The 25,683-nt window shown below is 46.8% G+C and overlaps 1 protein-coding gene across 4 annotated transcripts in view; it reads right to left on the bottom strand.

Moving 5' to 3' along the window:
- The window catches only part of DAAM2 (dishevelled associated activator of morphogenesis 2), a 166,673-nt gene that overhangs the window by 43,926 nt on the left and 97,064 nt on the right, over positions 1-25,683 (bottom strand). The window contains exon 2 of one of the 4 annotated variants that reach the window (XM_054698764.1): positions 23,946-24,028. The exons of 2 other annotated variants lie outside the window; for them this stretch is intronic. The gene's annotated coding sequence lies outside the window, so the exon portion shown is untranslated. Of the gene's footprint in view, positions 1-13,078; positions 14,431-23,945; positions 24,029-25,683 lie in introns of those variants that run through there. One more of the 4 variants, XM_054698763.1, reaches the window with a different exon arrangement.

The following is a 25,683-nucleotide window of genomic DNA, read 5'->3' as shown; positions in this document are numbered from 1 at the left end:
CCAGATGACAGAGTCATCTGGCCTGGGATGCCCAGAACTACTAATCAGCACTCTCAGGGGACTGTCCTTAAACATGTTCTTATCTAGCCCTCTTTTTTTTTTTTGAATATTTATGTATTTATGCATACAAGAACTGGGTTGTAGGCCAGAGGTGCCGGGCAGAGGGGGTAGTGGGGGAGAGGATTCACTAGAGACAGAGTGGGAAGCAGAACAGACGGATCTACTGAAACACACTGCTGAGGGGAGCAGTGGGTGAGACAGGAGAGGTCTGCTGTGCCATGTGGGTAGCACCCTGGCTGGGAATCAAATTCATGTTGCAGTGGCTGGTGATAGCCATACAGCACTGTGTCTCTAACCCCTGCACCACCATGGAGGCCCTAGTCTTCTTTTCAATCCAGCCCCCTTTTAGATTTTTCCTAAAGTCTTGTGGAATTCTAGAAATGTTCAATGTAAGACCTTGTCTTCAACTAAGTTCTAGAACCTTATCAAAAAAAGATAAGATAACTGTGGCACAACTTGTTCCTAGTAAACCCAAGATAACTTTGTACTGCTTTATTTCTTAAACCCTCAACCCTAAATCTAGCTAGTAACTTAGTCTAATATGATCTGGCCTCTCATATAAGTCATAATATAATACTATTAGCATTCTAGAATGGGTTACCAGCTCTATTCTATCTTTCTTTATAAACTTTGTGACAGACTTTTTAATAGATCCCCTCCCCCCCAGCCTTAAATAACACAGTATCCAAAGTCGCCTTGCATTATGGGTTATCTTTTCTGTGTTTACAAATGGGCTTTCCAAAGCCATGATGAAAGCTCCTTGAGGATAGGACCATGCCTCCTGCTTCTTTTTTTTTTTTTTTTTTTTTAAGATTTATTTATTTATGCATGCAAGAGCTGGGGCACAGGCCAGAGGTGTGGGGTGGTGCCATGTGAGAGGATTCACCAGAGACAGAGTGGAGAACAGAACAGGCAGACTGACTGAAATACACTGCTGAGGGGAGCAGCGGGCGGGACAGGAGAGGTCTGCTGTGCCATGTGGGTTAGCTTCGTGGCCAGCTGGGAATCGAACTCATACTACAGGGGCTGCAAATAACTTCATAGGTTGCATCTTAACCCCCTGTGCCATCAGGGAGGCCTGCCTCCTGCTTCTTTGACACTCCCCGCCACACACCATTTCGATAGCTACTGAAATGCCTGTTCTTAGTGGGCACTCAATAAACATTTCTTGGCCAAAACAACCTGTGCTCATGAAAAAGGAGAAGTCTTTACCCATCAGTTAAGAAATGTTGATTGTAATCTTTGATTCCTAGTGGTTAAAAAGCAATCAGGAACCTTTGAAGAAAAGAGCAAGGGGATAGTCCTAAAGCTGGGGGTAAGGAAGAAGTCGGTGGGCTTAAGCAGCAGTCCTGGCATGGTGAAGATCTGGAAAAGGCTGGTATCTGAGGAAAATGGGAGAGGAAGAGAGGTTTTCAAGCTTTCTATGGGACTCATTGGTCAACAGTCAAGAGTGGGTGAGACAAAGTCCTGGTCTGATGGTCACTATAAACCGTATATATCACTCAGAACCACAATCAGGTATAGTAAAATATCAATTCTTCGGGCAGATAGGGGCCAACTTCCCTGAGATACCCCAGCCCAGTTTCAAGTTGGGGTGATATTGCAGAATATAGGCCAGATCCCCCTTGTTTCATCTGCACTGCAGCCACAATTGGTAGGCAAGACTGCTGTCCCCAGGGCACAGTATGTGGAAAGGGAAGTCCTCATCCACGGGAGGCTGGGCTGAGGGCATCATGTAGTTCTAGGGCAGGACGATGGGCAGACGCCTGGGAGGCCCTGTGAACTCTCTACCCACCTTCACCTCCTCATCTTCTTGTTTCCTGGCTTCCCTCCTTGTCCTTCCTTGGCTGCTAAGCAAGGTTTTACCAGGAGGACTAAAGGGTAGACAGGCGCACAGCTGGCACACCCTGTTCATCTCACACCAGCTGTCTACAGCCATGACTGCTCTGATTGGTTCACGCCACGCCATGCCTGTCACCAAACAGCTTTAGTGACTCTGAGTATGTGCAGGAGGGAAAGGACACACAGAACCTCCAAACAGGAAGTGCCGTCCTCACAGAGAAGGGCCTGGGCAGAAGGCAGGGCAGTTTCATGTTTGCCCTTTTAAGGGATGGCCTGCTTGGCAGTTCCCCAGTATGTTTATGTTATGTACCCTCCTCCCAATGACCCCCCTCTTAAATCTGTTCCTGCCTCCTCTCCCTAGGGCCCCGTCTGAATATCCAAGACTAAAACCACAGGCTCTCAGCTGGAAATCAGGTAGCTGCATGTTAGAGATCAGAAAATTGAGGTCCACAGAGGAAATGTATTCTCTGCAGCCAGAGGCAGAACAGGGATTAAACCCATGACTCTGGGTTTCAGGCTGTGGTCTCCTCACCATGACCAGAGCTTGTCTTCCCATGTTAGTAGCGCTTTCCCCAATCTCGTCCCTGCCCCACTATAGTCTCCCTCCACTAGGGAAGAACAGTTTTACAGTTTAGTTTAAAATAGCTGCAATCGCACTATTTACAATAGGTAAAACCTGGAAACAACCCAAATGCCCAAAAATAGATGACTGGATCAAGAAGACGTGGTATATATACACAATGGAATATTATTCAGCAATCAAAAAAGAGAAACTCATGCCATTCTGCAGCAACGTGGGTGAAGCTAAAAGGAATTACGCTCAGTGAAATAAGCCAGAAGGAAAAAGAAAAATATTGGATGGTTTCACGTATACCAGAAAACAGGGGAACCAATTAAGACATCAGTGTAAAAAAAATAATAACAGTACAAAACACAACAAAGCAAAAACAGACAATTATATATCAGAGACATACTGCAGGGGAGGAGGCAGGAGAGGGATCAGAGAGAGCAAGGGAGGAGCACAGGGGGCTGTGGTGATGGTACATGGGTGCCTTGGGAAAGGAAATTCTATGGGGACTACACCTGAGGGGGTGGGGGGAAACAAATAAAAAAAAATAACTGCAATATCAAAGGTCTAGCCTGGGAGAGGGTTATGAAGATCCTGAAGCTGCCTGCTTCTCCTCCATCAGGAGGAGCTACTTCCATCTCCACCACCCCCTCTCTCACATCACCCCACTTCCTTGCCTGTCCTGGCTTAATGCCTCGTTCATTCCTGCAGAGTCCTCTAAGGCAGACGAACTTGGATTTGACCCCTGCTTTGACTTTCCTGCTATGACCCTCGGCACATTTCATGAGAACCCTGGGCCCTCATCTGTGACATCAAGAAAATAACAGCCTCTCCCACAGTGGGTCTTGGAGAAGAGTAACTGAAGTAACAACAGGAAAATTCTTCGAACATGCTGGGTGCCCACTCGTGGAGGCCAACCCAGCTGCTGTGCCTTCATTGTCCTCACCAGCAAGGTGAACCTGCCCTGCCCACAGCCAGTGGCCACAAGTCCTTCTCCAGTACAGTGGGCCCATCAAGGCCTAGTAGGCAGGAATCTGCACAGGCAGACTTAGGGAAGCAGAAATCATTTCCACCAAGATCAGGAACAAGGCAGGGATGTCCACTATCACCACTGTTATTCAACATAGTTCTGGAATTCCCAGCTGAAGCAATTGGGCAAGAAAAAGACATGAAAGGAATCAAAATTGGAAAGAAGTGAAACTATCACTATTTACAGATGACATGTTAATTTATTTAGAGAAACCAAAGGATTCTACAAAAGAAATTCTAAAAATTATAAATGAATGCAGTAAGGTAGCAGGATACAAAATCAATACACAAGAATCAATGACATTTCTATATGTGAACAATGTATCAAAAGAAAGGGAAATAAGGAATACAGTTCCATTTACAATCATGCCAAAAAGAATGAAATACCTGAGAACAAACCTAATGAAGAAGGTGAAGGATTTATATAATAAAAACTATAAAACTCTATTAAAGGAAATTAAAGATACAAAGAAATGGAAAAATATCCTATGCTCATGGATTAACATCCATGAAACAGGAAGAATTAACATCATTAAATAGCCATATTATCCAAAGGAATTTACATTTTTAACACAATACCTAATAAAATACCAATGACTTTTTTAAAGTCAGAAAAAATTATCACATTTATATGGCCTCTCGAAAGGCCCCAAATAGATGAAAGAATCTTGATAGAAAAGAAGAGAAATGGAGGCATCACATTTCCTGATTTTAAACAATATTACATAACAACAGTGATCAAAACAGTATGGTGCTGGAACAAAAACAGAACTCAGACCAATGGAACAGTATTTAAAGCCCAGAGATAAATCCACATAAATATGGACAGTTACTTTTTGACAAAGAAATTAAGACCACACAGCAGAGAAAAGATAGCTTTTTCAATAAATAGTGCTGGGAACCATGGATAGCCACATACAAAAAAAAATATAGCAAGACCCATATTTAACACCATACATGAAAATTCACTCAAAATGGATTAAAGATTTAGACATAAGAACCAAAAAAATAAAGTACTTGAAAGAAAATATAGGGTACACACTGCAAGACATCTACCACAAAGATGTATTTGGGAATATAATCCCAGTAGCAAGGAAAACAAAAGCAAAAATAAACAAGTAGGACTACTTTAAACTTAAAAACTTTTGTACCTCAAATAAAATCATCACAGAAACAAAAGGCAACCCACAAAATGGGAAAATATTTGCATACCATACATCTGACAAGGGGTTAATCTCCAAAATTTACGAAGTATTTACACAACCCAACAACAAAGAAACAAATGACCCAATAAAAAATGGGCAAAAGAGCTGAGTAGACTCTTCTCTAAAGAAGAAATTCAGATGGCCTACACACATAAGAAAAAATGTTCAACATTACTTATAAGAAAAATGCAAATTAAAACCACACTGAGCTATCATGTCACTCCTGTGAGAATGGCCCATATAAAAAAGAACAGAATGAAAAACAGCAAATGTTGGCAAGGTTGCAGCGAAAAAGAAATTCTCATCCACTATTGGTGGGAATGCAAGCTGGTATACAGCCCCTGTGCAAAACCGTATGGAGATGTCCCACTTGACCAGTAACACCATATAGCATGAAAAATTTAACACCAAAAGATCTGTCTATACCTATGTAGATAGCAGTGCTGCTTACAATTGCCAAATCATGAACCAAACCAGGTGCCCTTCAACAGATGAATGTACAGAGAAACTGTACAGCATATATTCAATGGAATATTACATAGCTGTGAAAGATGAAGTGGTGACATTTTGCACAAAATGGATGGAACTTGGGGGTGATTATATTGAGTAAAATCCACTAAAATGTAAAAAGACACATATCAGATGGCTTAACTCATCTGCAGAATATGAACACCAAAAAAACAATTACACACAGATGATGGAAGACATAAAAATTTGAACTTGGCAAAAAAGATGATGGTTACCAAAGGGAATAGGGGGAAGGGTTGAGGGGATGGGTCACAGAGGCAGATGGGGCATGGGCATGGCAATGAAAAATAAATTAAAAATAGAGCATCCACATGGAAAAGACAACATGTCATTAAGGGGAGATTCTAGGTACTTATTTGGAGCACTTGGTCTTACCCAGATTGTATATTTACCAAAGCCAATCTTGGAACCATCTCTACTAATAAGCAAGAGTGGAATAGGCTGGGGAGGTATGATGGTGGGAATCTATGGGAGAAAAGAAAAAAGAAGCCACCCAGATGCCCCTTCCGTAACTGGACAAAATGAGCCAGGCTCTTTCTTGGCCTCTGAGCTATCTCTAGCTGTACTGACCGTGGGTGGGGAGCAGGAAAGGTGGAGGCGGCCAATGTCCTGCATTTTGGTACAATCCCTTTAGAAAGAGCAGCCGTGGAGGCTGCCACTTCAGGAGAGAATTGAGAAGTAGTATGAGAAAATGGGAAGCAAGGACAGAACACAACTCAATGAAATTGGACATGGGCCAGATGGATTTAACCTCCCCCTGCCACCCACCTTTCTCTCCAAGGAAACTTCTCCAATGCCAACAGCTCTAGCCTCCCATATCCTGCTCCCTAACCCAGTTCCCTGTGGGTAAAGGTTTTTCCAGGACTGTTAGTCCCTAAGCACAGGCTGATGGACCTAAGACACCAAACTGACAGATCACCACCAGTTAGCTTTCTTGTGACCCTCACAGGGGCCTCCTCCAGTCCTCTGGCTCCTGTCAGACTTCACCTCCTTACTGGCACATCCTTCCACATGGTGCAGAAAAAAGATCTTCTTGGGCCTCCCCTGGTGGCACAGCTGTTGAGTGCTGGGCTAAGAAGCTCTGCAGTGCTGGTTCGATCCCCGGCCACCAGAGAGGGCCCCATATGGCGCGGCAGGCCTCTCCTGCCGCCCGCTGCTCCCCTCGGCAGTGTACTTCGGTCCTTCTGCCTGTTCTGTTCCCTGCTTTCACTCTGGTGAATTCTCTCACCCTCCCGCGCTCTGACTGTACCCAGTGCTTGTATACATAAATAAATAAATCTTAAAAAAAAAAAAAAAGAAAAAAGATCTTCTTAACTCAGGAGAGGAGGACCAGTCACTAGCCAGTGATGGGTCAGGGGCCCACAGTGTTATCCTCCTACAAAAGCAAGGTTTAATGAAGACCTCCAAGGGCCCCATCATCCCTGACCTTCCACACTGACTGGCTCAATGCCATTCCCAAAGACTTCCCCAGGGGCTCTCCTCACACATGCCTCCACTACCCCCAGCCAGGAAGTACTTCCTATTACTTGATTTCAGTTCTCCCATGTGGTCTGTAAAGATGAAAATCCTAACCCTTACCCCAATTCCTGGCTCCTAGTCCATCAGCACAACAGTTGTTGCATTAATAAGGACTCCCAAAGCCACACAGCATTAGTATTTAGTCCAAGTCTTAAATAAAAGCAGAATATTAACACTTGAACTTTGGTATGTGCCAGACACCAGGCTGCATCTACATTTCATCCCCCCATAACTCTATGAGATAAGTGACATAGTTTTAAAAAGTTATTAAAAAATAACTTAAGTTTCTTTCAGAGAGGTTAGGTAATTTGCCTGAAGACACACAGCTAGTAATGGCACAGCTAGGATTCAAACACTGGCTGACACTAAAGTATAAACCACTAAGCCATGGGGCATGTGCCCAAGGAGAACCCTCATCTGAGACCTATTCAGAGCTTCTGCAAATGCTGTATAGATTCAGACTCAATAATTTATGACCAAGCATTTCCTAGAAGCCAGGTGTTTTCACAGTTCTGCAACCTCATTTCAGTGTCACAATAGCCTTGTGGGATGATTATTACTTTTATTCCCCTAGGGGATCACTATGTTGAGGCTTCAGTAGCTGTCACATGGCTTGTCCATCTCACCCAGCTGCTAAGAGTAGAGCTGGCACTCATGCCAATATATTCGGACTCAAGTTCCAGGATTCTTGTCTCAGAACCAACACTACCTAACTCAGAAACCTTCCTTTTAGCTCTTGGGGCCAATGCTGAGTCTCTGGGCTATTCAAACTGGCCTTAGCTGCAACCTTGCCCCACCTCCATCCATGGGGGCAATGGACAGGAGATACTATGTGCCTCCTTGACCATTTCCAAAGTGCTTACTGAGACCCAAGTCTTATCTGGCAACTTTCAGTGTCATCCCACTTATTTCCCCCAGGCTTCCAATAGTGTCACTCTCCCTTACTGGTGATGACACTAAGACTTCCAAAGGTCAGGCAACTTGCCCAGTGACAATGTTCTTTGGGTACGGGGTTGGGTTTTGAGGACAATGGTGTTACACTAGATCACACATGCTTCTAACTCGCTTCTGAACTGAGTGGTGAGGACAGAGGAGTAAACAAGGCATGGTCCCTTGCCTCAAGGAGGTCCCCATCAAGTGGGAGAGCCAGGGAAGTCAAGACAGTGATGAGACAGAGGGGTTAGAGAGGTAGGTGCTTTGGCTGCACTGAGAAGGGGGACCTGGTCCAGCCCGGGGGAGAAAAAGAAATTGGGGAAGGTTTCCAGGTCAAGGTGACATTGAGTCAATCTTGAAAGATAGGAAAGAGTTATAGAAGAGTGCAAGAGGTGGGAAAGGCATTCCTGGCAAGGGAAGAGCATGAACAAAGGCACAGCGGGGGCCTGCCTGGTGGCACAAGGGGTTAAGATGCAAACTATGAAGCTGTCCACAGCCTCTGCAGCACGAGTTCGATCCCCCAGCCAGAGAACAATCCACATGGCACAGCAGACCTCTCCTGACTCACCCACTGCTCCCCTCCAGTTCTATCAGCTACTAGCTGGGTAAACTTGAGCAGGTTATTCTTCTTTCTGCATCTTTTTTCTCATCCGTAAATGGAACTAAGAATCAGTCTCACAGAGCTCTTGTGAGAATTAAGAAATTAATGCAGGGCCTCCCTGGTGGCACAAGGGGTTATGACACAGCCTATGAAGCTATTTGCAGCCACTGCAGCATGAGTTCGATCCCCGGCCAGGGAGCTACCCACAAAGTGCGGCAGACCTCTCCTGACTCACCCACTGTCCCCTCAGCAGTGTATTTCAGTCGGCTGTTCTGTTCCCCACTCTGTCTCTGGTGAATCCTCTCCACCGCCCCTGCCGCCCCCACGCCTCTGGCCTGTACCCCAGCTCTTGTATGCATAAATAAATAAATCTTAAAAAAAAAAAAAAACAAAGGCACAGCAGGAGAAGGGAGAAACAGTGGCATGCATGAGGCCAGAGTTCTGACCAGTGGCCTATTAATTTGTGGCTAATCTCACAGGCAGAGGCAATGGACAGGGCACGCAAGTACTTCAATTTGCTCGCAGAGCTCAGGCATCCTGGGCAGCTTGCTGCTTTGCTCTCCTCTCCCTACTATCCCTGGGGCCCGAATCTGGGAACTGGCCCCAGGGTTCCCTGGAGCTGTTGCATGGAACATAGGAATGTAAACAATTTCCTGCTCCACAGGCCAGAGATTCCTCCTTATATACTGACCCTGCATGTGTCACTGAGGGTCACCTGGGCAGTGGCCACAGGCCTGACTTACCCAGAGCCTGGCTCCCCAAGGGAGAGGTTGTTTTCCCATCTCGAGCTATATACTTCCCTTTACATACTGGCCTCCCCTCTGCCCACCGCCCACCTACACCATAACTGTTCCCATTCAAGCCTCTGAAGACCATGCCTTCATGTTTATTGGGTAACAGACTTAGGGGTCCCTCACCTGCTTCAACCCTGTGGCTGCCTGACGGACCGACACCAACTCTATCTCACAAACTTGATTGGGCCTGTTCAACTGCTGTCAATTCTGACTGTGATTCAGACAAGTTACTTAGCCTCTCTGAGCCTCCGTTTCTCATATGTAAGAAGAAAAGCTATTAACAATGGCATAGCTTCAGAGCTTTGCCATTAGGCTTAAATTAGCTAATGTTTGAAAGCTCTTAAATGAGCGCCTAGTTATCTGGGTAATACAGGTGTGCTACATAGGTAAGCTACCATTATAATTATGAAGATATCTGAATAGAGTCTTTCAATGGGAAGGAATCTCTCGCATTATTACAGAGTTGGCAAATATCGCAGGGGTTAAATACAGTTTTCCTGGAACCTAGCCATGCCCATTCATTTAAGTATAGTCTACAGCTACTTTCATGCAACAGAGACCCCACGGCCCACAAAGCCAAAAATATTTACTTGCTGGCCCTTTACAGAGAGCTTGCTAGTAACTATGTTATTAGGTTGGCTCATAGTGACAGTATTCAATCATTTTTAATCTATGAAAATCATCAACTTCATATGGTTCAACTTAGTACATCATGCTGGCTTATCATGTGTCCCAACTTACCCATTAAAAAAGGCATTTCATGCTCTAAATCCAGTGATTCTAATCATAATAGATTTATAATCATTATTTATCGAGCACCTCCCATGTTCGAGGTTTATCTGAGTGTTCACCACACATAAGCAAGGTAAATATCTCCACCATGCCTTTTGCAGAGGAGGAATGTGAGTCTCAGAAAGATGCAAAGTGTAAGCCTAGGACTCCAACCAGGTGTCCAGATCCCACATCTGCCATGTTGTCCCCACACAGTGCTCTCTGAGAGCTCACTGCAGTGGGGTTCATCTTGGAAAAGGACAAGAAATGGTGAGAGTGAGAGTCTCCCACTTCCCAGACAGTGCTGGGGCCACTTAGTGGCTGCCCATCATCCTGTGACTCCCTCATCAGCCTCTGGACACTGGTCAGGACAATATGACTATAGTGTGAGCCTCAGGCAGGGCTGGGGAGGGGAGGCCACTTTAAAAAAAAAACAAGCCAGCTCTCCTTCCAGGACTGGGGAGCTATTTTTAGCAGCTGCCTAAATTATGGTTTTCCCCCTCTGCGCTGGGAAAGGCAGAGAGAGAAAAAGTAAACTCTATGATCCCTGAGTCTCCCCTCTGTGTAGATGGGGGTGGGGAGGAGAGAAAGGGGCATCATGCTGGGAAAGTGAAACTAAAAACATTCCCCCCAAGTGGTAGTTCTCTGACTTGGTGGTGACTGGAAGTTGTGGATTTTCCACTTGGTTGTCTCATTTTGAGAAATGATAAAGAGACTTTAGGTTTCTTTGTCCCACTAAGGCAGAAAACAAGCAGATGGCAAGTTCCAAGGCCATGGCCCAGCATCCATCCTTTCCACCCTCCCCTGAGTGACTGCCATTCAAACAACAATTTTCTGGGAGTTTTAGATGAACTCAACATCCTATCCCATCCTATCCACCAGAGTCACTGTCTGGCCAGGAGGCATGTGCTTAAGCAACCAGGATGCAGGGAAGGGAGTAGGTACACTCCCTACCCAGAGACTGGAGAGAGGGGAGAGTGACCTCTGGGGAGATCTGGAAACTTCACCAGGGAAGAGGCATTGAAGCTGGGCTCTGAGGAAGGAAAAAGGTTGGCACCTGCCAGTGGGGCAGTTCAAAGAGACCCTCACAGCAAGGTGGGCCAGACATCAAAAGAGGCACCAAGATGAATGAGAGGTAGAGTGGGAAACGAGATCAGGGTCAGATAAAGAAAAGGCTAAGTGCTGGACTAAGGAGGAGGAAGGCACTAAGAGGTGGGTGGTCGGTTCATCAGTTGATTATGTGTTTGGCTTAGAGTAAGGAGAGAGGTTGTGAGGCCTGGTCAGAGCTGGGGTTTGGGTGGACAAACCTGGTGGCACCACATGGAGTGGCATATGGCATATGGGTGAGAGAGGCAGAAGAGGGGAGGAGTTAGAAGGCCGTTCTGAGTGAGAGCTAATGAGACCCTGAACTCTGAGAAAGGGGAGGAGTGGGTGGATGCCGGGGATGTCATGGAGGGGTGCGCATGCCAGCACATGTGAGTGGATGAGGGGGCTCTGGCAAGGCATTTACTGAGCGCAGTAAACAAGGACTTGGACAGAGAATGTGTGGGAGTGGGAGGAGCTCTTTGGGCAACAGCTGCACAGTGAAAGAGAAGGAATTTCAACACCCAAGTCTCTGCTACCCATTAGACCCAGAGATCCAGAGCTCCTGATCCAAAAGGAAACCACCCTCCCCATGGTACCATGATGCCCATGACCTCTGGGAAGCCAAGCCCCCTCCAGTTCACACAGAGGACGCTGCCTTTACTGAAAGAACACAGGAGCAAGAGCCTGCAGCTTCCTCTTTGCTTTCCTGCCAGGTCTCCCACCAGAGCCCCCCAGTGCACTGAGAATGCACACCATTCACTGAGGGGCCCAGGCTGGGAGAAAGCATCACATGCCACTCCTCCTGGTTCCAGAACTATGGGGGTCCTGGAGGCAGATCCCATCTGGGTTCTGGCTTAGTCTTCTGCAGACACAGCATCCTCCTGACTGTCCTGAGAGGTCTGCACTCCACACCCAGAGACTGCAGCACCAAAAGCAGTGTTCTGCCTCCCATGTTCACACCAGAAAAGCCCCTGCACTTGCCTCAGGGCCTGGCTGGACATAAACCAGTGTGAGCAGAATGAGGAAGGTGGGCAGGGGAGATAAGCTGACCCCTGAGAGGCAAGTGTGATCAAAAATGCAGACACAGGGTGACTCTTCCCCATTCATCAGATCGTTCACTCAAACAAATTCCTTCTAACAAATGTTCCCTTTGGTGGAAAAGGGAGATAACCTAATACCCATATCGCATGTGGATGGGATCATGATAGCAAAGTACAAATGGCTGGGTCTGTGTGACCTGAGCCCTCTGTTCTCTCAGTTTAGAGAAGCATCAGACTGCAGAATAAGCACTGAACAATCAGAGACGCTGGCAAAGATTCAGGACCATAAGTTACTAATACTATAATGCTAACGGCATAGAAGGCCAAAAACACCTCAACTATAAGCACATAAGAAAGGGTTAGTAGAGATTGGTTCCATGATAGGTAATAGAAATAATGAGATAAATAGATAGGCAGATGCAGACTCTCTCTTTCTCTCTCAACAGCCTGAAGTAATTATCTTCGGGCTGCTGGAGTTTGGGGTTATTTTTCTCAAAATTTTGGGGACTTTTCCAAATTTCCTACTATAAGCATTTATTATTCTCATCAGAAAAAAAAATGTTATTTTCAAACTAGACTAAAAATGAGGAAGCCTAGGGCTGAGTCCAGCTCTGCCCTAGCAGCCAAGCAGAACAAGAAGGAAAGGCCTTGGACAAAGAGCATCATTTCTTTGAGCCCCGTCAGGGAATGAACAGTCGATCCATGTGCCCTCTAGTCTCCTCCACCCCTGGCACTAGACTTTGAGCCACAAGATACATAAGGTGCTAGATGATGCTGGCTGGACTAATTCTTCATGTCCCATGAGCTCCCATGAGCCCGCCTCCATTCATTTGTTTGTTCTTTCATTCAACCACTGTTGTTTTGCACGCGTATGCTATCTTGGCACTGCTCTTGATGCTGGAAGATAAGGCAACGCAAACAGTCCCCGTTCCTGTCTCACAGAGCTATAAGCTTCCAAGTTCAGAGTCCCATTCCACAGCTCTTTTTCTTCCACCCCTAAACCATTCTGTTAATGATTCTTACCACCTTTTCTCCCAAACGTCTGGATGCATTTGTTCTATTTACAAACAGCAGGCTCCAGACCTGGTCCAGTCCCATCTCACCTCATGCAGGGACCAGGCTGGTCTCTCCATTTTCCCCTCTCCAGTCTTCAGCTCTTTGAGTAAGGTTTGTAGGAGCCTGTGAAATCTGCATTCTTCTGTTCAGCATCCCTCAGAGTTCTAGGTACAAACTGGAAACCACCTGCTTCAAGGTTTGGCCGGATGGGGAGTAGTTTTGGCCATGTGGTGGGGCTCACAAATTGTATACTAACCAAGCCTTGAAATCTGATCCACCTCCCGAGTGCTGGTGAGGACATGAAGGAAGTGGAATTTGCCTGCCCTGCTGGTGGGAATGGAAAACAGGAACAGTTTGGCCATTTCTTTGAAAGTTAAACGAACACCTACATGCGGTCCAGTTGTTTTACTCCTAAGTAAATATTCCCCCCAAAATGAGAGCGTACACCAATACAAAGTCCTACTCATGAAAGTTAACAGCAACTTTAATTCTATTACTCCAGACTGAAGCAACCCAAACGCCTCCCAACAGGTGGATCAATAAATAAATCATGTAGTGTAGCCATGAAGAGATGTACTGCTCAGCACTGGAAAGGGATGAACTGTGGATACCTGTCACACATGCATAGCTCTCAAAATAAAATTGCTAAGTAAAAAAAGTCAAAGAAAAATATGGGTACATCCTGTATGATTTCATTTATCTGCAATTGTATAAAATGAAAAGTAAACAACAGTAACTAAAATCAGAGTGGTGGTTTCCTATGGAACAAGTGGAAGGTGTGCAGGTAGGAGGTTATAAAAGGGCACAAGGGAACTTTGGGGGTGCTGGACATGTACACTATCTTGATAGTGTGATTTCATAGGGGGGTGTGTGTGTGTTCATGTGTTAAAATGTATCAAATTAGGCACTTTAGTTACCTTAAGTTTATCACATGTCCATCATACCTCAAAACTGTTAAAAACAAACAGAACAGGCCTATCCAGAGCCTCACCATAGCAAACCACCAAGGGCTCTGGCCACTGCAGCCAGCTACCTTCTAGGCGATTACCAATATTTTAAGTTGCTCTACAGTTTCTAGGAAAAACCCCATAGCCCAGAGGTAGGGGATGGGGAACAAGTTTCTACCCCTCCAAGCCTAAGCTGCAGCTGGTCTGGTCCCTCCCTCTTCTAGGAGCAGGGGAGGTACACTGGGCAGAGGGAGAGCCTTCCTGTTTAGCCTGCACTAAGGAACCTGGTATGTGTGTGAGCCTCATTTCCCTCTGTTATGTCAAACTCTGATGTATTTCAGCTGCTTCCCCAACAAACCTGAAATGCAAAAAATAAGATGCTGACAGTAATATATCGCTAAACTATCCCATGCTCCACACTTTACAAGATAGATATTCACTACATTTCTAGAAAGAAGGATACTAATATTTACTAAGAGCTAAGCTGGGCACAAACCTTCATGGTCATTCATCACACCACAGCATTACCCCCCACACACTGCCCCCGCAACCATGGTGTGACGTGATGGTCTGCATTTTGACATAGAGGGAAATCAAGAGTGAGAGAAGAGAGAAGGTAAGCAACTTGCCAGATGAGTGAAGTTCATAAAACATGTGAGCCTCAGTCTGGCTGACCCCAAAACTCAGACACAGTCTTCCCATCACACCAGGGTGTGGCATGTCCACAGCAGCAGCAGGGGAGAGAGCTGGGTCCCCACAGTCATGGCAGAATCTTGTGGTGCTCCATCCCTCCTCTACAATCCCATCCTGGCTCTCAGGGAAGAAGGCAGCACCAGCCCAGGGAAACACTGTCCCCAGCCACCGTCATCTTACCACACACAATGAGTCACAGAGGACCCAGGCTGCCCATCTTCAAGGCAGACTCAGGCATGCAAACTGAGATCTCGGAAGGGCCCCTGCTTAGTTTAATGCTCTGCTGCCCTGCTCTTGACAGCTTTAATAATTTGTGAACCAAGAGCCCTGCATTTCCATTTTGTACCAGGTCCCACAAATCCTGCAGCTGGTCCTGCCCGTCTTGCCCAGTGGCCAGCACAGACCAGTTTCCCAGGAGAAGCATTCCAGCAGCCCCTCCCTGTGTTTCCAAAATTGTTACCCACAGTCTTCAAATGGTCAGGACAGAACATTGACAAGTTACTTTAATCTGGGGTGGCTTCCTGCCCAAATGGCCTTGATAGGCAATTCAGTAACAATTGGGCTTCTGCTGGCCCCACCTTGCCTCCTTGTCCCACCTCATCCCTCAGTTCCACTGTCCCCAGTTTCCCACCACACTGTACTGCTAACTCCTCCCTAAATGCACCCTTGTCCAAGGGCCCTAAATTCCTGGAGGGCACAGAAGCTTCCTCTTTTATTTCCAAGCCCCAGGGCTCCTTTCTCTCACACAGCAGGAAGTAGTGAGGGGATGAATTAAATAAATGCAGTACATCCTGGATTCTTGACCTTGTCAGTATCTCATCAGTGTGACCAAATCACATTGGCCCTATACAGTGACAGTAGGCCTTTCAGCAGTTGGATAAACATGCTTTCTCCAAGTAGCCTTCCTGACCATAATCTACATGAATGCTCCCAAATAAACTCAGAGCAGTTTTTGACTGAACAGTCCATTCTGTACTGCTTCGTGGTACTAGGTGTTACTTAATTTCTTATATTAAACTGTATTTCTTATGCCAGTGAACATTGCCCCATCTGGACTCAGTTGAGCTCCATGAGAATAATTTCAAACACATGCCAAGTAAGCAGCAGATCCCCTTCCTGAATGAGTGAAATCTAATGGCTTTGGGGTGGTGGTGGGAGGGGCCAAGAGACAGCTGTTAACTCCCCATAAATAAACCTCCATGGCAAACCCAATGAAGTCAGGCCCGTCAACCTTTTCTCCTCTTCAGAGGCCATGGGAGGTCAAGATATGCAAGCCTTGGCCAGGTACCCTCAAGAGGTGTCTCAAGTGACTCTCAGCAAGAGGCAAAGGCATGCTCCTCTATAAAGTCGCATGCTTAAATCAGATCTTGGAATTCCCAGACAATACATAGGGTATTTTCATTTCTCTGTGTATATGCTTTGCCCCTCATCCCTGCAAACAAAAGGCATCTTTGCATGTAAAGGGTGTAAGGGAGATTCTGCTCTGTGCTTCAGGGAAAGGTGACCCTGGGTCCAGGGTGCATGCTGAAGAAGCTGGGCTCTCAGAACCCTGGCCCTCCTCCCAACAGTTGCATGAATCCTCTCGTGGACTTCCCCATTTCTAAATTGCCTTTGACCCTGACACTCCTGCAAGTTCTGCCCCATCTCTCCAATGAAAAGGTTTCTTCCCCAGGGCACTTCATTTTCTCCCTGTCTCCTCAGTGCTCAGTGATGGAGGCCCAAGACCCTCCTCACCCTGCTCCACTCTCTCTTGCCTCTGATTTGCACCAGCTGGTTCCCTCTGCCTTTGTTCCCCAGTCACCTGTCCAGTCTTGCCCCTGAGACTTTCTTCCTTTCCCTCATTAGCATTCTGACTTTCTCCCATCATGAAACATCAGACAGCTGATACTGCCCCTGAATGACAGTCACTACCAGTGGGTGGAGACCTTCTTGAGGTTGTCACAGTGTCAGCCATCAGTGTAGGGTAAGTAAAGTATCAGGCTTTTCTGCCCTCCCACCCTTAGGATTGATGATGGATCTGCGGTCCTGAATGCATGCCTGTTGGCGGGCACATGGAGTAGGGTGTGGGCATATGTAGATGGGATTCACCTGGGCTGAGGCTGGGCTTAAAAGGGCGGTGTCACAGGGACGCCAGCAGAGCGAAAGAAAGCAGCACCAGCAGAGAGGCAGAGACAGCGAGAGAATGCTGGGGAGTACTGGAAGAGTGAAGACTTTCTGGGGGTTGGAGGGCCTGCCAGCCTCCTGGCACCCCTGCCTGCCATGTACCTAGTAAACCCCAATAAAAGCCTGCAAAAAGCCGCCAAGGGCTCCAATTCTGTCCTCCTTTTCCCCGTCTGCTCAGGTCATAAAGATCCTGCCCTGTGCCCATCTTGCCACTACAATCAGGAACCCCAGTGCCCAGCTGTAGGGCAAGTGATCTAACTAGGCTTTTTATGCCAATAGCCTCTGTGACTGTCACCTGCAGCCTTGATCTTGTTGATGCAGAAGGCGCTTGGGAGTGTGGACATGGGGCATGCGTGCCTGATAGTGTCACCTGGAGGATGGGTGTGCGTGCATGTGTAATGATCACCTGAGCCTAGAGGCCAGGGATATAAGAGAGGCATCAGGGACAGAAGGATGGCTGCGGGAGGATGGCTGCGAGAAGACAACTACAGAAGAGGTGTAAGGGCAGGACAGGACACAGTGCAGGTTTTCTGATCTCATGCAGACCGGGTAAAGGAGGAGTCAGAGTCCTCAGTGGTCTTGCAGGTCTTTATTGGGGTTCAGTGGGTACGTGGCAGGCAGGGGTGCTGGGGGCTGGGAGGACTGGCAGTCCTCCCAGCCCCCAGCAAATCTTCACTCTATCTGGGCTCTCTGGCCTTCTCTGCTTCTGCTTTGGGCTTCTTCTCTTTCGGCTTCTACTGGCATCCCCGTGACACCACCCTTAAAAGCACAGTCTTAGTGCAGGTGTACCCACTTCAGGTGGCCGCCATCAGGCATGCATTCAGGATCACAGGGTTCCCTCATCTATCCTGATGGCGGGAGGGCAGAAAAGCCTGATTTTTTTTTTTCCTTACCCTACAAGAGGCAAGACCACAAGAGAACACCAAAGAGAGCCCAGAGAAAGTGAAGTTTGATGGGGGCCTGGGAGGCTCGGGTGCCTGCCTGCCTCCCAGCCCCAGCTAGCCTGCAGGCTTGCCACTCTACTAGCACAGAGCTGGTACACTAGAGGTGTGCAGGGCTTTGCCAAGTTCGCACCTCTCAGATTTCTGTTCTCCCTTATCTTCTCTCCCTCCACACAGCCTTCCATTACCTTATTTCAATTCATTCAGCAACAGTCACGCCACAGCCCTTCTTTTCCCAGGCTCCGGCTCCAGCTCCACATTCCCGTTCCAGTGTGCCCACACAACTCCCCCCACTTCCTCTCAAGCTGACTTCATCTCCTGCCCTTCTCAACTGCCCCTGCTCCTTTCTGTGAAAGGCACCATAGTCCTGAGGCTCAAATCTACAGAATGATCAACTCCTCTGTTGAGGGCTGCTAGCAGGTGTTTTGTATCTATTACCTCATTTCATTCTCACACAAACACTGAGAGGTGGGCATTAGCATTCCGATTTTACAGACCCAAAACTCAGGCTCAGAGAAGGCCGCACAGCACACAACCCACTGAGCCTGGCTTAGAGGCAGGCTTTCATCACAGTCCAAAGTTCTATTTACTCTCCTTTATTTCATGAATTATCCAATCAGTCTCCACCCCTGGTCTATGTAGAAATGCTTCCCACCTGAGTCCTTTGCTCTCCTGTGGGGATGCTCAGGCCTCACTCAGACACAGGCAAGGCCATGTGGTCTCAGAGCCAGGGGCTGAGTGAGCATCCTGATTGACTGGCAGCATTCACCTTGCTGAGTGTTCAGTCTGAGCAGGCAGGCACTGTAGCTTGGAGCTGTTTCTTCAAGGTGCTTTCCTTTCTTACCATTAGCCCAGCCTAGGCTGGAGCTGACCCTTACTTTTGTACCCCATCTGCACCCTCTCACTCACACCTCTGTTCCAAGTTCCTGCACAAGTACCTGCTTGGAGCATAGCCTGGGCTTCTGCTCTCTGCTTTCACTTTTGCTCTTTATTTTCCCACTCTCAGCACCATCTCCAGCTACAGTGCGTCCTGAGGCACCTAATCGACTCACCAGAAATGCGGATTCCAGGGCCTGCCTGCTCTCAGAGTTTTCAAGTCAGCAGATCTGGGGTAAGGAGGACCCAAAGATTTGCAATTTTAACAAGTTCTCCCAAGCAATTAGGATGCAACTAGTTTAATTCACTCTCTGTTCTCTTCCCTCCTCTTTCACCAGCATCTTTACAAACTTTTTTCCCTAATCTACACCTTCTTTCTAGAGTTATGATCAAATCCTACAAGTTCTCGTACCTAACTACAAAGTAGAATCATAGGACATTTTTTAAAATATTTATTTATTTATGGATATAAAAACTGGGATGCAGGCCATAGGTGTGGGGGTTGAGAGGACTCACCAGAGACAGAGTGGGGAGCAGAACAGGCGGATCTACTGAAATACACTGCTGAAGGGAGCAGTGGATGAGTCAGGAGAGGTCTGCTGCACTAGGTGGGTAACTCCCTGGCCGGGGATCAAACTCATGCGGCAGTGGCTGCTGATAGCTTGATAGCACTGTCTAACCCCTGCGCCACCAAGGAGGCCCAATAGGGCATTTTGATATCAATTTTGATGTCAAAATACCAATGTTTGGACTCCACCCAAAAACAATTATAATGGACTCTCTGTGTGGGCATGGGGAGCCAGGAGGGAAAGTGCACCCTGGCTCACAGGGGTCATCCCTGGGAGTGCACTGAAAGTCCCACAGACCAGGAAACCTCTCAGCCCCAGACAAGCTGGAGCACATGGTCACCCCACCAGACTCTGCCCTTTGTAAATCTCTCCGGGTGATTTTGATCTGCTGTCAATGGTGGGGAACACTGGACTATATCCAGTCAAGCAATGCTTCTTCCAATCAGTCATGTCCCCTGGGGGTTCCTAAAGCCAGTACTCACCTGCCTTTGTTTTCATTTAGCACAGGTGACCTCAAAATGTGTCCCCAGCTCAGCCACATCAGTGTCACCAGGGAACTTGTTAAAACACACACACACATACACACACACACATACAACTAATTGGGCTTCTCCCAGATATAGAAAGCTTCTTTGGGAATCTCTACCAAGAGCCATGACAGTTCCCTGAGTGGTTGGTGGTGACTGACAAGTTCACCGTTAGCATGAGCTTGGTGTGGAAGTGGTGTAAACCTGGAGGTCAGTCCCCAGGGAGGTGCACTGCCATCAGAGGGGACTTTGATTTAGATGCAGTGAACGTCACTGACCACCAGCTGGCTGACTTGCTTGTGCGATCATATTAAATTCAACACTGACTCGGTCAGGCATTTACTGTAGGGTTTCTGTGGGGTCATCCAGAGAACTTCCCTGTCTCACTCAAGTTCAAGCCCAGCTGAGAAATAGATACATGAAGCAGACAAAGGGAGTTCACAATGTCAGCCGTGTTCCTGATAAAACTGTTGGGAGTGATTTTGTATCTCCATCCAAATGGGTTTCTTGATATTACACGGAAAGTAATACCAGCTCACATGTCCAGTGATCAGCACAGGTGGGGGTCGTAGGCCAAGCTCCTGACTTATCCCAGAGTCATCTGTTGGAGATGCCTGGCCTCTTCCCATGAAAGTGATGGGAAGCAGAGCCTGTGAATCACCGAATGCACAGGAGAGCCACCCCACTGCCCTGGCCCCACCCCCAGAGATGCTGACCTGGCCTGGGGAGGGAGCCTGGCATGGATATTTCCTAAAAGTTCCTACGTGAACTAGATGTTCCTAGATGCCATCATCATTGAGTAACCACACTTGGGAGATCCTTTTCTGCAAATAAGGAGCTGGAGAGGTTCCCTCTCAGGTTTGAGATGTCTCCTATTTCACAACCAAGCCAAAGACTGCTCAGGGACCTTAGCATTTTGCCCTATGCCAGCCTGGTAAATGGAATTGTAAGAATGAGTAACAGCAGTGGATAAATAAACTTTCTCCAGGAAAGCTTAGGGGTTTGTAGCCAGGTTGGAGCCAGATCAGCTAAACCAGAGGTTCAAGAATCTCCTGGACATCTTGTTATAAAGTAGCTCACTGGGCCGCATTCCAGGACTTATTCAGAGACAGGGCTGTGTAGCTATGGGAAGAGCATAGACTTTTGTGTTAAGTAGATCTGGGGTCAAGCCACAGCTTTGCTACCACCTGGCAGGATGACCCTCCCTGGCTTACTCCATCTCTCTGGGGCTAGGTTTCTTTATCTGTCGAGTAGACATCACAAGAAGAGTTACCACACTGTTTCTTGCTATTGAATGACACATGAACCACCTGGTATAGTGCTTGGCCCCTAATCAGGATAGAGACAAATTGTAGGTGTTTATTATTATTTGTAGATGTTGTTGTTATTTAGGGAGAACCTCTTTGAAAAGCTGGGGAGGAAGTTTTCCTCCTAGTAAACCAAGAGTAGAACACCAACGAGAGAATTAGCCAAGTCTTAAAGGATGCAGAATGAGAGCCAAAAATGGAGCAGAAGCCAATGCACAGAAGTGGGGACAGAGGGTCATGTGTGGAGGGTGGTGGTCTGCTGCAGTTCTGGCGGGGAGAGGGACCAGGATTCAAAGTCACCCAAAATAGAACTTCCCTCTCTCCAAGTCTGCAATTTTCTTCTCCCCTCCTCCCTTCTTCTCTGGGCCACACTCCACATGCCTCTATCCAGACTCATTTGTTAGAACTGCCCCCCCACACACACCCCTGCCCTAGGGACTCAAGGAATCTTAGCAATGTGTCCAATTCTCAGTGCTGGAAGAAAAGAAGCAAAATAAAAGGAAGGAACCTCTCTCTCCAGGCCTGTCTTTGTGTGACTCCCCAACCTTTTAGTCTTCCTCTCCCTCGTGACATGGTCATTCTGGATCAGCATCTGGTTGGGAGAATCCAAACCAAGAGGGCCTGACTCCCCTCTTTTCCCTCTTTCATAATTAGATTCAGTGCTTATCTCCCTGAAGTTTTCCCTGATGAACTTCACTTGACTGCAAGCTCCTTCTGCCTTATGTTCATTCATCCATTTGAATGTTAATTGAGCATCTACTCTGTGCCCTGGCACTGTGCCAGGCAGCAGGGGTTCTGCTCTGAGAAAGACATGGTATCTACCCTCTTAAAAGCTAAAGAAAACAACACTAGATTTAGGGCTCAAAAAGTCACAAGGAGAACATATCTCCCCCACTTCCCCTACCTTCTCATGCTCTTCAAGTTCATGCTTTGATTTTCAGTCCTTTTCTCGAATATGAGAAAAGATCTCTCAGCCACTGGTGAGATACTAACAAATATTTCTTCTCCTCCTCTCACTTTTGCACACACAAAACACATCAACACATAATACACTCACATTAGACATGGGAGAACACACTTCATGTCTCTGCATTACTTTCCATCCTGCAGACTTGGGGAATTTGAGCTCAGAGCACGCCCTCTTCAGTAAAACTGCCTTGATCTGATCCTTATGTCTGACATGTTAGTTTAATGACCATCTCAACCAACATTTATTGACTCACTTGAGTGCCCCAGACTCTGAGGACCAAGAGATGAATAAGGTATATACCTGTTCACCTACAGAATGCAGTTTAGTGGGAGAATCACACACATGAAGAGAGAGTCATAATGCAAGATGAGAAGCACACAGGTAAGAAACTGTGACTCATCAAAACCACAATGAGATACCAACTCACAACTGTGAGCATGGACTATATTAAAAACAAACAGGGCCTCCCTGACAGTGCAGGCGGTTGAGTACAGCACTATGAAGCTGTCCGCAGCCTCTGCAGTGCGGGTACGATCCTGGCCAGCTGGGGAGATACCCACATGGAGCGGCAGACCTTTCCTGTTTCGCCCGCTGCTCCCCTCAGCAGTGTATTTTGTCAGTCTGCCTGTTCCGCTCCCTACTCTGTCTCTGGTGTATCCTCTCACCCTCCCACACATCTGGCCTGTCCCCTGGTTCTTGTATGCATGAATAAATAAATTTAAAAAAAAAAAGAAAATCTGTAGTTCAATCCTATATCTAAATAAGAGTTATTTTAAAAACTGGAAACAAGAGTGGCCGAGGATGTGGGAAAAAAGGAACTCTCTTACACTGCTGGTGGGAATGCCACTATGGAAAGCTGCATGGAGATTCCTTAGATCACTAAAACTGGATTTACCATATGACTCAGTAGATCCCACTCCTAGGAATCTAGACAAAGGCCACAAAAACACTAATTCAAAAGGAAACCTGTACACCTATGTTTATTGCAGCACTATTTACAGTAGCCAAGACATGGCAGCAATCCAACTACCCCAAAACACAAGAATGGATCAAGCAGTTGTGTATATATACACAATGGAATTCTATTCAGCAATCAAAAAGATAAACCTATGCCATTTGCTGCTATATGGATGGAGCCGGAAGGGCTTATGCTCAGTGAAATTAATCAGAAGGAGAAAGATAAATATCAGATAATTTCACTTACATGTAGAATACAGAGAAACTGAACAAAGTGTCAGGTAAAAGACAAAACTTGCAAGCTGACCATAGATCTGAGGCACACAGCAGGGAGGGGAAGGGAGAGGGGTTAAAATGGGGGAGGGTAGAGCACAAGGGACTGTGGTGATGGGTCACAGGTGCTGTGGTGGCGGGAGAACTACAGGGGCCATACCTGAGGGGAGAAACCAATTACTGTACAAAAATTAATGACAATGTAAGAAAATAAATAAATAAATTTAATAACAAATTTTAAAAATTGTGATTTGAATAGAGGAGGCATCTAATACAGCCCAGTTACTGGCAAGGGGACAGCAGAGGAGGCTTCCTAGAGGAGGCAATAGGGAAGAATAGTACATCTGAAATTGTGCCTGTGCATTGCCTTAATCACTTCTCATTGACTTTTCTCCCTCCCTTTCTCTGCCCATCCACCTCTGATTTGCCAGGGAATTGGGGCTTTGGGAAAAACAAATCTGGGCAGGAAAATATGGTGTGAATGTTGGTGGACCATCCCTACTTTTATTGAGAATTAACATTGTACCCACCAATAGATGGTGCTGATTACGGAATACATGCTAAATATATAAGGCAAGAGATTATTCCCCCAGCCAGTTTTAGGTTGTACCCAGATACCCGCATTGGCCCTTCAACTCCAGAGCAGATGAAGGCCAGAGCTGAGCTTTCAATGTTGGGTCATGGGCCTTACCAGCTGGAAACAGCTACTGGCAGACAAAAAAAAAGGCTGGGTTTCAGCTGCTTGAGGGCTGAGAGTCAGGGCTGTACCAGGCTCTGCAAAAAAAAAAAAGCTACAGCTGCAAGTCAAAGGCCTCTTTAACTAGGGGAGCAAAAAAGGTTCGAGTCAGGGAGGTCACACCACACTTTTTTTTTCCCTAAAGATTTATTTATGCATACAAGAGCTGGGGTACAGACCAGAGATGCAGGGAGTGAGAGGATCCACCAGAGACAGGGTGGGGAACAGAACAGACATACTGACTGAAACACACTGCTGAGGGGAGCAGTGGGCGAGAGACAGGAGAGGTCTGCCTGGCCATGTGGGTTTCTCCTTGCCATGTGGGTTTCTGACTCACCATGTGGAATTGAACTTGTGCTGTGCTGCAGAGGCTACAGATTGCTTCACAGTGTAATGCTTAACCCCTTGCACTACCAGGGAGGTCCCAAACCAGACTTTTATCAAACACAGTCACCAGGATATGTTTGTGCCAATATTTAGCCCCGATTGAGCCAATTCCCCCTTATCTGGGAATTTGATGCATTATTCAAGGGGCTACATTTGATGTCAGAGTGCTAGCTAAAGAATCTTGACCCCCGAGATTTCCGCAAGGGCAAGATTTCTGCAAGATTTCTGATGCCCTTTCTGCAAGGGCATCAAAAGCCTTAGGTACAGGACGGAGTTGAGTATCTAAAGCATTTAACTTCTAAACTTGGCACTGCCACTAACTAGCTGTAAGGCCTTGGGGAAATTACTTAACCTCTGTTAAGCCTTATCTTCCTTGTCTGTAACCAGAGAATTTGACATGGCATAACTCAGAATGTAGTTGCAAGGAGAGACAATTCAGGAATAATTCTGCATGTCCGACACAGAGTATTCTACAAGAAACAACTAAAACAGGGCCTCCCTGGTGGCGCAGTGGTTGAGCGCTGGGCTGCGAAGCTGCCCGCAGCCTCTGCAGTGCCTGTTTGATCCCCGGCCACCGGCAAGGGTCCCACATGGCATGCAGACCTCTCCTGCCGTGCCTGCTGCTCCCCCTCAGCAGGGTATTTCATCAGTCCGCCTTTTTTGTTCCCCGCTCTGGCTCTGGTGAATTCTCTCACCCTCCCATGCTTCTGACTGTACCCAGTGCTTGTATAAATAAATAAATAAATCTTAAAAAAAAAAAAAAGAAACAACTAAAACAGTTAACAATTTAAAACAGTTCCCAATGTATTTTGCTTCTGGGAAATCTAGCTGTTTAAATTTTTCCCCTTTTCTTTCCCTTTCCTTTCCTTTCCTTTCCTTTCCTTTTGCTTGTGCCCTTCTAATATCAGAGTTAAGTCATGACCTGGGCAAATGGTGAATAACCCCAGGACCAGCAAGTCCATAGAATGGGCATGGGTTGGTATAAGAAGTAATGCCAGGGCCTCCCTGATGGTACAAGGGGTTAAGCATAACACTGTGAAGCTATCTGCAGCCTCTGCAGCACCGAGTTTGATCTCAGGCTGGCCAGGGAGCTACCCACATGGTGCAGCAGACCTCTCCTGACTTGCCTGCTGCTCCCCTCAGCAGTGTATTTCAGTAGATCTGCCTGTTCTACTCCCCACTCTGTCTCTGGTGAATCCTCTCACCCCCACACCTCTGGCATGTACCCCAGTTCTTGTGTACATAAATAAATAAATCTTTAAAAAAAAAAAAAGTAATGCCATTTTCTCCAGCAGGAAGAGGATAG

This window comes from Talpa occidentalis, unplaced genomic scaffold (genome assembly GCF_014898055.3).
Source record: "Talpa occidentalis isolate TD23 unplaced genomic scaffold, MPIMG_talOcc4v2.1 talOcc4.2, whole genome shotgun sequence".
NCBI lineage: Eukaryota > Metazoa > Chordata > Mammalia > Eulipotyphla > Talpidae > Talpa > Talpa occidentalis.
This window is presented reverse-complemented; position numbering and strand designations above follow the sequence as displayed.